Source organism: Psammomys obesus, unplaced genomic scaffold (genome assembly GCF_907164565.1).
Source record: "Psammomys obesus unplaced genomic scaffold, mPsaObe1.curated_primary_1811, whole genome shotgun sequence".
Classification (NCBI taxonomy): Eukaryota; Metazoa; Chordata; class Mammalia; order Rodentia; family Muridae; genus Psammomys; species Psammomys obesus.
Genome location: NW_026592510.1, coordinates 23,565,627 through 23,575,428, shown reverse-complemented (window position 1 = coordinate 23,575,428; position 9,802 = coordinate 23,565,627).

Genomic DNA, 9,802 nt, shown 5'->3' with positions numbered 1-9,802 from the left:
AAGGCTCCTGTCCTGTTCCTTGTCTTCTCCTTCTTTAGATGTCTATCACATTTGCCCTTCTGAATGACAACTAAGCATCTTCCCTAGGGTCCTCCTTGCTGTCTAGCTTCTTTAGGGCTATAAATTTTAGTATGTTTATCCTATATTATATGGTTAATACCCACTTATAAGTGAGTATATACCATGTGTGTCTTCCCTCTTCTGGGCTACCTCACTCAGAGTGATCTTTTTCTTTTAGGAGCACATTTTCTCACTCAGTCATTGTTGTAAATTAAATTGTCTAATGATTCTTATTTTCTTTGAGTTGACGATGCTTTAAAAGTATTTCTTGGAAACTGGATCCTCTACTTAGCCTAACTGCAGTCACTTACCACCTCTGCCTACAGTTTTCATCTATGTTCAGGGAACTAAACAAAAGAGTAACTTTGCTTCTGATACTGCATGGGTTCTTAAGACATGGCGGCTGTTGTAGTCACCAGACAGGCATGTTGGACTGTTTAATGCGTAGAGCATGAGCATCCTGAAAACTGCCTGTTTCTGTTATGCTGCTGGAGTCTCAGTTAGATGCTGCTTTCATCTTCTCGCTCTATCCTACATATCATTGAAATACCCGTTATTTTCTTGGGTTTCTTTCAGTAAGCGCATCCTATCAAAATCTGTATTAGCTGATTGTTTGGCTTGCTTAAGAAACTTGAAATTCTAATCATAATGTTTTACGACTCTCTTAGATGTTTATTTTGTCCTTCTATCATTGCGGGTATCTCTGTGCGTTTTTTTTTTCCTTAAACATATTAATCAAGTAATAACAATTTAGATATCTAGTTTTTCAAGTCTGACTCTACAAATCTGGAAAAATCTAGAAGGCCCCAAAAAGCAAAATAAGAAAAGAGAAAGAAATGATAACTATATTTTTGTGTATTTCATGTTAGTGGGTTTCTATCATTGTGACAACATCAATTTAAAGGAAGAAAGGTTTTCTTTGCCTCCTGGTTTGAGAGGTTTCAGTTCATGGTTACCTGGATCTGTTGTTTCTAAACCATCAGGAGTCAGGAAACATATAATAGAGAGAGGCACTCAGTTCACAGAAGAGAGGAAGGAGAGGGGCAAGGGACACTCAAATAGGGCACACCTCCCTGTTTCCCCTTCCCCAACTAGGTGCTACCACCTACCTTCTCCACCATTTCCAAGAGCCTATTCAACCATGGATCCGTGGGTGGGTTGCCTCACTAATGAGGTTAGAAGCCTCATGATCTAGTTGCTTCCCAGAAGTGTTCCCTGTAAACTCTTTAAACACATGAGCCTGTATCTGAAGGGGGCATTTCAGACTCAAACCATAATACCTGTGCTCAAATACCACACTATGCTCTATCGGTGTGTAACAACCACATGTTAATAGAAGTGTGAATAGTAAGGGATTTACAACTAATTGTAAACACACACACACACACAAACAAACAAGTGCAGAAATGATGGGAAGACTAAAACAATGGCACAGTGATTCAGTATAAATCTTCTAACATTAGTTGAGTGAACCCAGGCATCAACAGGTTACTGAATTCACTATCACCTTGTTGAAGGGTTGTTATTTATCATCTCCACTTTGCTGATTAAGAAACAGCTATAGTGAGGTTAAATAAAGTGATCATGGTGACATAGCTTGTATATACTGAAATCAGAATTCATCCCTAAACAAGTACTGCAGGAGCCTGATCATGAGGCCATCAAAGACTCAATGCATGCGGGTTTTGATAAAGACATCGAACACTGGGGCTGGAGTGATGGCTCCATGGTTAAGGTCTCTTCCTGTTCTTATATAGGACTCAAGTTTGGTTCCTATCATCCATGAAAAGCTGTTAACAACCACCTCTAACCCCTGCTCTAGGGGATTTGATGCTTTCAGTGGTCTCTTTCAGAACCTGCATTCATATGGCATTTATTCACATACATACATAAAACTAGTAAGGAAGTTGGGAACTGCATCAGACACGGACTCACTTGCCGGCTTTTTGATTTTTTTCTCTAGCAGGACTGCCTTGCCAGGCCACAGGGGAAGAGGACATGTTCAGTCCTGATGCTACTTGATGAGCTGGAGTGGATGAGAAAGGAAGTTCCCTTTTTCTGAGGAAAAGGGGTGGGGGAGGGAGGAGAGAGGATGGGGATGGGAGGGGAGGAGGGAAGGGGCTACAAGAATGTAAAGTGAATAAAATAAACAAATAAGAAAAAACTTCTTAAAAAGGACATTCAGTGTTGAGGGCTCAATCATCTGTACTGATTATGACAATCCCAGTTTGTGTTTGCTGTCTTGACACATTATGAATAGCTTCCCTTTTCACACCCCAGAGTGTCCCATTTGAATAAGTTCTAGGATTACCCTGCCTTAAGAGACTGGTCTATACTTTATAATTTAAAGTGTTAAAAGAAAAATTAGCATTTGATTCCACTCAGTAATAAGGGGCCTCTGAGTGTGTGGAGAAATGGTTTTGGTGGGGAAGATTTCTCTCTCTCTTTTTTAATTAAATTTTTATTTTTTATATTAATTACAGTTTATTCATTTTTGTAGCCCAGCTATAGCCCCCTCGCTTCTCCCCACTCAATCCTACGCTTCCTCCCTCATTTCCTCCTATGCCCCTCTCCAAGTCCACTGATAGGGAGGTCCTCCTCCCCTTCCATCTTACCCTAGCTTATCCAGTCTCATCAGAACTGGCTACATTGGCCTCCTCTGTGGCCTGCCAAGGAGGCTATCCCATCAGGGGGAGGAGGTCAAAGAGCTAGCCACTGAGTTCATGTCAGAGACAGTCCCCATTCCCCTTACAAGAGAACCCACTTGGAGACTGAGGTGCCATGGGCTATGAGCAGGAGTTCTAGGTTATATCCATGAATGGTCCTTGGTTGGAGTATCAGTCTCAGAAAAGACCCTTGGGCCTAGATATTTTGGTTCTGTGGAGCTCCTGTCCTCTCTAGGTCTTACTACCTCCCCCTTCTTTCCTAAGATTCCCTGCACTTTGCCCAAAGTTTGTTTATGAGTGTCAATATCTGCTTTTATACAATGTGGGGTAGAGTCTTTTAGAGGTCCTCTGTGGTAGGATCCTGTCTTGTTTCCTATTTTCTCCTTTCTTCCAGTATCCATCCCATTTGCCTACATGTAGAAAAATGCAAATAGATCCATATTTATCACACTGAACAAAGCTAAAGTCCAAGTGGATCAAAGACCTATAGAAAACCAGATACACTAAATCGATTAGAAGAAAAAGTGGGGAAAAGCCTAGAACTCATTGGCACAGGAGACAACTTCCTGAACAGAATACCAACAGCATGGGCTTTAAGAGCAACATCAATAAATGGGATCTCATGAAACTGAAAAGCTTCTGTAAAGCAAAGAACACGTCGTCAGAACAAAACAACAGCCTACAGATTGGGAAAAGATCTTCACCAACCCTATATCTGACAGAGGGCTAATATCCAGAATATATAAAAGACTTAAGAAGTTAAACAGCAACAAATCAAGTAATCTAATTAAAAAAAAAAAAAAGCAGTTCAGAGCTAAACAGAGAATTTCAATAGAGGAATATGGAATGTTAGAGAAACACTTAAAGAAATGTTCAGTGTCCTTAGTCTTCAGGGAAATGCAAATCAAAATGACCCTGAGATTTCACCTTATGCTTATCAGAATGGCTAAGATCAAAAACGTGCTGGAGAGGTTGTGGAGAAAGGGGAACCCTCCTCCATTGCTGGTGGGAATGCAAACTTGTACAACCACTTTGTAAATCCATCTGGTTTTTTCTCAGACAATTAGAACTAGTGCTACCTCAAGATCCAGCTATTCCACTCCTTAGGCATATATCTGAAATATGCTCAACTTGTTCAATTTTTAATGTTTTATTTTTAAAATAAAATATTGGTTTATTTAAATTCCTACTTTAAAATACAAAATAATAGTGGACCACAATTTTATCCCTGAAAATTATCTGTGATGAATTTAAATGTTTTTCATTATTTTTTTATTGAAAATAGATTTTTTTTTACATAATATATTCTGATCATGGTTTCCCCTCTCTCTGTTCCTTACGTTTCTCCCCACCTCCCTTCCTATCTCATCCTGATCTATCCATTTCTGTCTCTCATTAGAAAACAAAAAGGTTTCTAAGGGATAATAATAAAATAAAATAAGATAAAAATAATACTAACAGAGAGTAACAGGACAAAACAAACCAACAGAAGGAAAAGAGCCCAAGAAAAGACACAGGGAACAGAGCCCCACGCTCGGGAATTCCATGAAAACAGTATACCGGAAGCCATAATATGCGTGCAAAGAACCTGTAGTGTAAAAACAGAGAAAAATATATAAATAAAATAGAACAAAAAATAAAAAATGTTAAATAAGAAAGACCTGACATGACACCATGAGACAAGAAACCTCCAAAGATGCTGCTGATTTCATTTTCTGTTGTTCATCTATTGGTGGGCATGCAGCCTACTCTCAAACATAGTTTTTCTCCGAAGTGAGGCTCCCTTGGAGAGAGCTAAATTCTCAGTGGCTTCTGGTTAGGGCTGGAGGAATGCGTCCATTTCTTTCAGCTCCAGCATCACATCCAGTGCTGACCCGCTCAGGCACTGCTCAGGACACCTCAGTCTCCGTGTTTTCATCTGCGCATCAATCCTACTGATTTAGAGGACCTTGTTTCCCTGGTGAATACCTTGATTTATTTACTGATTATAAATTTAAAGTTTTAAATTTAAATAGATTTATATTACTTTCTCCCCCCAGCCTTCCCTGGCTATCCTCCCTCAGGCTCTCCCACACCCTCCCACTGTAAAGCTGATCACTTCCTTTACCAAGATTTACTGTGTAGTGCTTTACAGTGTTTTTTTTCCCCCCTTGGAGGAAATGAGAGATTTCCAATTCGTTCTTGCTCTCGAACGTTGGAATCGTCACAGCTATTGATGTCAGTTTCTTATAGTGGCGTAAATTGTGTGATATATGAATTACAACCCCTGGACGCTGTCAATTGGTACAGCCACTAAGGGAGCTTTGAGTTTTTCTTGTACGAGTGTGTGGTGTGTCTCTGTGAACGTGTTCATGTGTGTGTGCAGATGTACTTTCTGTATGCGGGCATATGCGATCATATGTGCACAGGTGAAAACCAAAGATCAGCTCATAGTATTATTACTATGGTTATTATTATTGTCACGTTCCTCCTTTGTCTTAAGACACAATCTCTCACCAGACCTAGAGTTCACTATTTAGACTGGCTAGCAAATGAGCTGTGACAATTCACCTGCCTCTAGCCTCCCTCCAGTGTGTGAGTTACAGATATGCCCTGCTGTGCCCAGCTTTGTGTGTGGGTGCTGGGCTCCGAATTTAGGTCTTTCTACCTGCACAGGAGGCTTTCTGTTCACCGAGCCACCTCCACCGCTCTTGAGTTCCTTTTAGACACCTATTTACCAAAAGTAAACAAGTAAAAGACCCTGTGATTTATTTCCAAATTGTTTATCTAAGAAGAATAAAACGGTGCACCTATGTAAAGACATTTCCACAAATGCTCACAGGAAGCTTATTCACAAACAGTCAGAATTAGAATCAATCCTATTGTCTATCAAGAGGTAACTGATGGTGAGAATAGAGAGAGTTCTCGTGTGCGGAAGCAGGAAGGAGGGGGCCAAGTGCTGCGGAAGTGAGACAAGCCAGGCCCAGGATTGAAACTGCAAGGTAGAGGTGAGGAGAGCCTAGCCCTTGTGCTCTGCTCAGTGAACCCTCTTTGCGGCAGGACCTATGAGGCTTGTACATTTCCGTGTACCACACCGAGCTTTGTCAGTTCTGAAGAATTATGCCACATAAGGCGAATAGTTCTTAACACTCCCCATGGAATATGCCATCAAGGCAAGAATTGGAATCTTTCTTGGAAAAACTTGCCAAGAACTTGAAGACAGGGCATTGGAACCATGGATGGAAACAAGTAGAATTTGTAGATAAGGTAGTTTGTTTCTGCAGAAGCTGTTGTTGGTCTTCGAGTATTGAGCTACTATGGCTTTGGATATCTAATGATATTAAAGTTATAGGGAAGGCTACAGTTTGGTCTTAATGTGTGAAAGAATTTATTTTGCCTCTGTGTACTTAGTAGTATGCCTGTTAGTTTTTGGGAGATGGAGAGAGGAAGCTCAGATGTTCAAGGTCATCCTTGGCTGCATAATGCTTTCAAGACCAGCTTGGGCTGTATCTTAGCATGTCTAAAAATGTTTAAATATGATCAGATTACTTATCTATATTTTAAACTCAAATTAAAGTTAATTACATCATCATCAACATTATTATTGTGTGTGGTGTGTCTGTATGAGCGTGTTTGTATCCTTGTTTGGGTCCATATGGACACCAGGGATTGATACTGAGTATCTTCTGTTTCCAGGCACCATTTTGTTTTTTGAGTCTCTCCTTGAATATGTAGCTAGACTGGCTGGCCTGTGAGCTCTGGGGGATCTGCCTGTCACTGCTTCTCTTCCATAGCCGTGGAGTTAGAGGCCTGTGCCACTACATCTGGCTTTTAGGTGAATGCTGAGGATTTGAACTCAGATCCTCATTCTTAGGCTGCAGTTACCTTACCGACTAGCCATGCTCCCCACCCCAAACATTTAAACTTAAAGATGACATTTTACAGATCCAAAGTGTGCTTTAAAACCCATCCTTGGAACAGTCTCCCAACAACACTTCTTCATACATTACAAGCATGAAGACCTAAATTCAGAGTTCAGCATCCACATACAAACCCTATGGGATGAATTCTGTTGTATTTTCAGATAAAATGCTGAATGCACAATGTTCGATCACTTTCCCTGAGTGGTACAGCTTTTACAGCAGAGCCACTGTCCAGTCACAGCATCTGACATCTAGACCCATGTTCTAAGTCCATTCCTCTAATCACATCCTAAATTTTCCAAAGTATCTTTTTAAGGAGGACTTCCAGATTTCATATTTTCCTTTAAAATAAAAAGATTTATTTTAGCTGGGTATAGTGGAACATGCCTTTAATCTCAGTACTTGGGAGGTAAAGAGAGGTGGGTCTCTGTGAGTTCCAGGCCACCCTGGTCTACATAGTGAGTTCCAGGACAGCCAGAGATACATAGTGAGATACTGTGCCTTTGTGTGTGCATGCAAGTATTTGGGCACCAAAGGAGGCCAGAAGAGGACACCTGGTCCCTTAGAACTGGAGTAACAAGCAGTTTTGAGCTACCTGGTGTGAGTCCTGGGAATGGAACTCAGGTCCTCTGCAAGAACAGCAAGCACTCTCAACTGCTAAGTCATCTTCAGATCCAGATGTTATATTCTGTCTTCATGCAAGCCTGAGTGGTCAATAATAAAAACACAGCTATCTTCTTACATTAAAAATTTTTTTTTATGCAAGAGATAAGGTCAAGTGGGGCTGTTTCTCTAAAAAATGCCTCAATATTCCCTTGGAGTATGAGTTCAGTGTGGCTAAAAGTTAGCTTGTTTTCACAGAATCTAAGATAACAACTGAGCTAGAGAACCCAGGAACACTAGTGCAACAATGAGGGAAAAGAACAGCACGATTGTGAAATTGGTTCTTTTGGGATTCTCTGAGTTTCCAAAGTTCACCATTGCCCTCTTCTCTATATTCTTAGAAATCTGACTCATGACACTGTTCTGGAATTTGAGCCTCTTCACTCTCATCAAACTAGACACCCATCTACACAAACTCACATATTTTTGTCTCAGCAACCTCTCCTTTCTGGATATCTGCTATGTTCCCACCATCACCCCCAAGATGCTTCGTTATGTGCTATCTTAATGATGTTAAATGTATTCATCACTTTAAACATTTGGTTTCTTTCTAAGTTACTTCTCATATTGAACTTGCTCTTTTACCTCTAGAATTCTTGTGTTCCTTTCTTTATTCATAGATTTATTCAACATATAATTAACTATACAGATAATGGGTTTTGCCAACATCACACGGACAGAAACTTGTAGTGGAAATGTCTAATACATCTGCCACATTTAAGGCTTTGTTGTCTAGTTGGCTGGGAAGTCATCTTATAGGCATAGAATCACTTATTGTTCTCTGTCTTGCATAACTATAAATCAGGAATCAGACATGAGTCCTCCTTTGGTGAGGTGATTATGTCCTGATTTAGGTAACTTCTACATGGTTGGGTGTTACATTTTGAGCTTGTTTAATAAGGCAAATATGTATTAGGAAACTATTTGCTACTAATTAAAAAAAACAGAAACTTACTGGTAAACTGACAAGAAGTTGGACTTGTGAAGGCACAATAAAATCTTAAATTAGGGGCTGGAAAGATGGGTTAGTGGTTAAGAGCACTTTCAAAAAATCCAGGTTCAATGCTCAGCACCTACAGGGCAGCTTATAACCCTCTGTAACTCCAGGCCTAGGGGATCCGACACCCTTTTCTGCTCTCTGCAGGGACCAGACACACAAACAGTGCACAGACATAGTGCAGGCCAACACCCATAAACATAAATTTTAAACACGCACACACACACACACACACACACACACACACACACACACACACTAAAGAAAATTTTAGTTTGGCCGTTTCCCTTGTCACCTTTTGGGAATAGTGGAAAGATGAGGGAAGGGCACTAGAAAGAAAGCTTGCCTCTACTGTTTTTCTTTCACTAGGATTCCGATTGTCTTAATATCAGGTGAGTAGAAACTGCAGAAATTTCTAAGGGAGTAAAACATCCCAGGACCTCATCTGTGCTCAGAGAGGAAGATTCTAAACTTCCTCAAGCATTCACGTGCTTGACCTTACTGCAAAGCTTGTGGACAACTGTCAACAAGACAGCGAGAGGGTTTCTGCTCCTAACCCATCTTGTTTCTGGGATAGAATTCCACTCCCAACATCATGAATATGGAAGGGAGAGCTCACAAGGAAAAAGGTGGACAATGTTATTGGAGAGGATCTTGCTGAGGGAAGTTAGAGCTGGAGTGGCAAGCCCGGATCTCACCTGTCTTCTTAACCAACACTAACAACTGATAGGATCCCATCTACATTTCCCATGTAATCCAGCTAAAAGTTGAGGCTATTTGCTTACATCTATTCTGTGGTTGAAAAGAGAAATAAGTGTGTCTGTGCCATTCCTTTCACCTGTTTGGATTATCAGTGTTTTTACTGCCATCTTATAATAGACAATTAAGATGTCTGAGTAGAATTCCTGAGTCAAAGTCTTGCCCTGACTAGCATAAATGCTTCAATGTGTAAAATTTAATTTTATGAAGGAAGAAAATCCATTTTGGTCTCATCTTCAAATTATCTGTAGTATACAGTGTATAGCATGCAAGTATTTGTGTATGAATTTGACAAACCCATGTGTCTAAAATAACTGCTTGTGATCAATGCCTTTTGGGTCATGGCAGTTTTCAAGGAAATAAATGTACTTTATATGCTGCTCACAGGAATTGTCCAGCAGCTGTTAATTCTTCATTTTTAAAGATTTATTTTCATTTATGTGTATTGTAGGGAAGTTGGAGTCTCTCTGAAGCTGTTGTTGCAGCTGGTTGTTGTGTGTTGGGAATTAAGTTTGGGTCGTCTGCTAGATCTTTAAGTGCTCTTAACAGCTGAGTTCTCTTTGGCTCCATAATTCTATCACCTGATGTTTTCTTTGTTTTCTGGCTTCTTCCAGAACTTTGTACCTGGACTGGAAACAGAATGACTTGGGATCTGGACAAAACAATCTCACATTTTAAAAAGTCACATTTTCTTTGTTGTGTTAGTAGAAGATGGGATTGGTAGTTTCTAGAACCCTTTATGGCTGGAATATTTC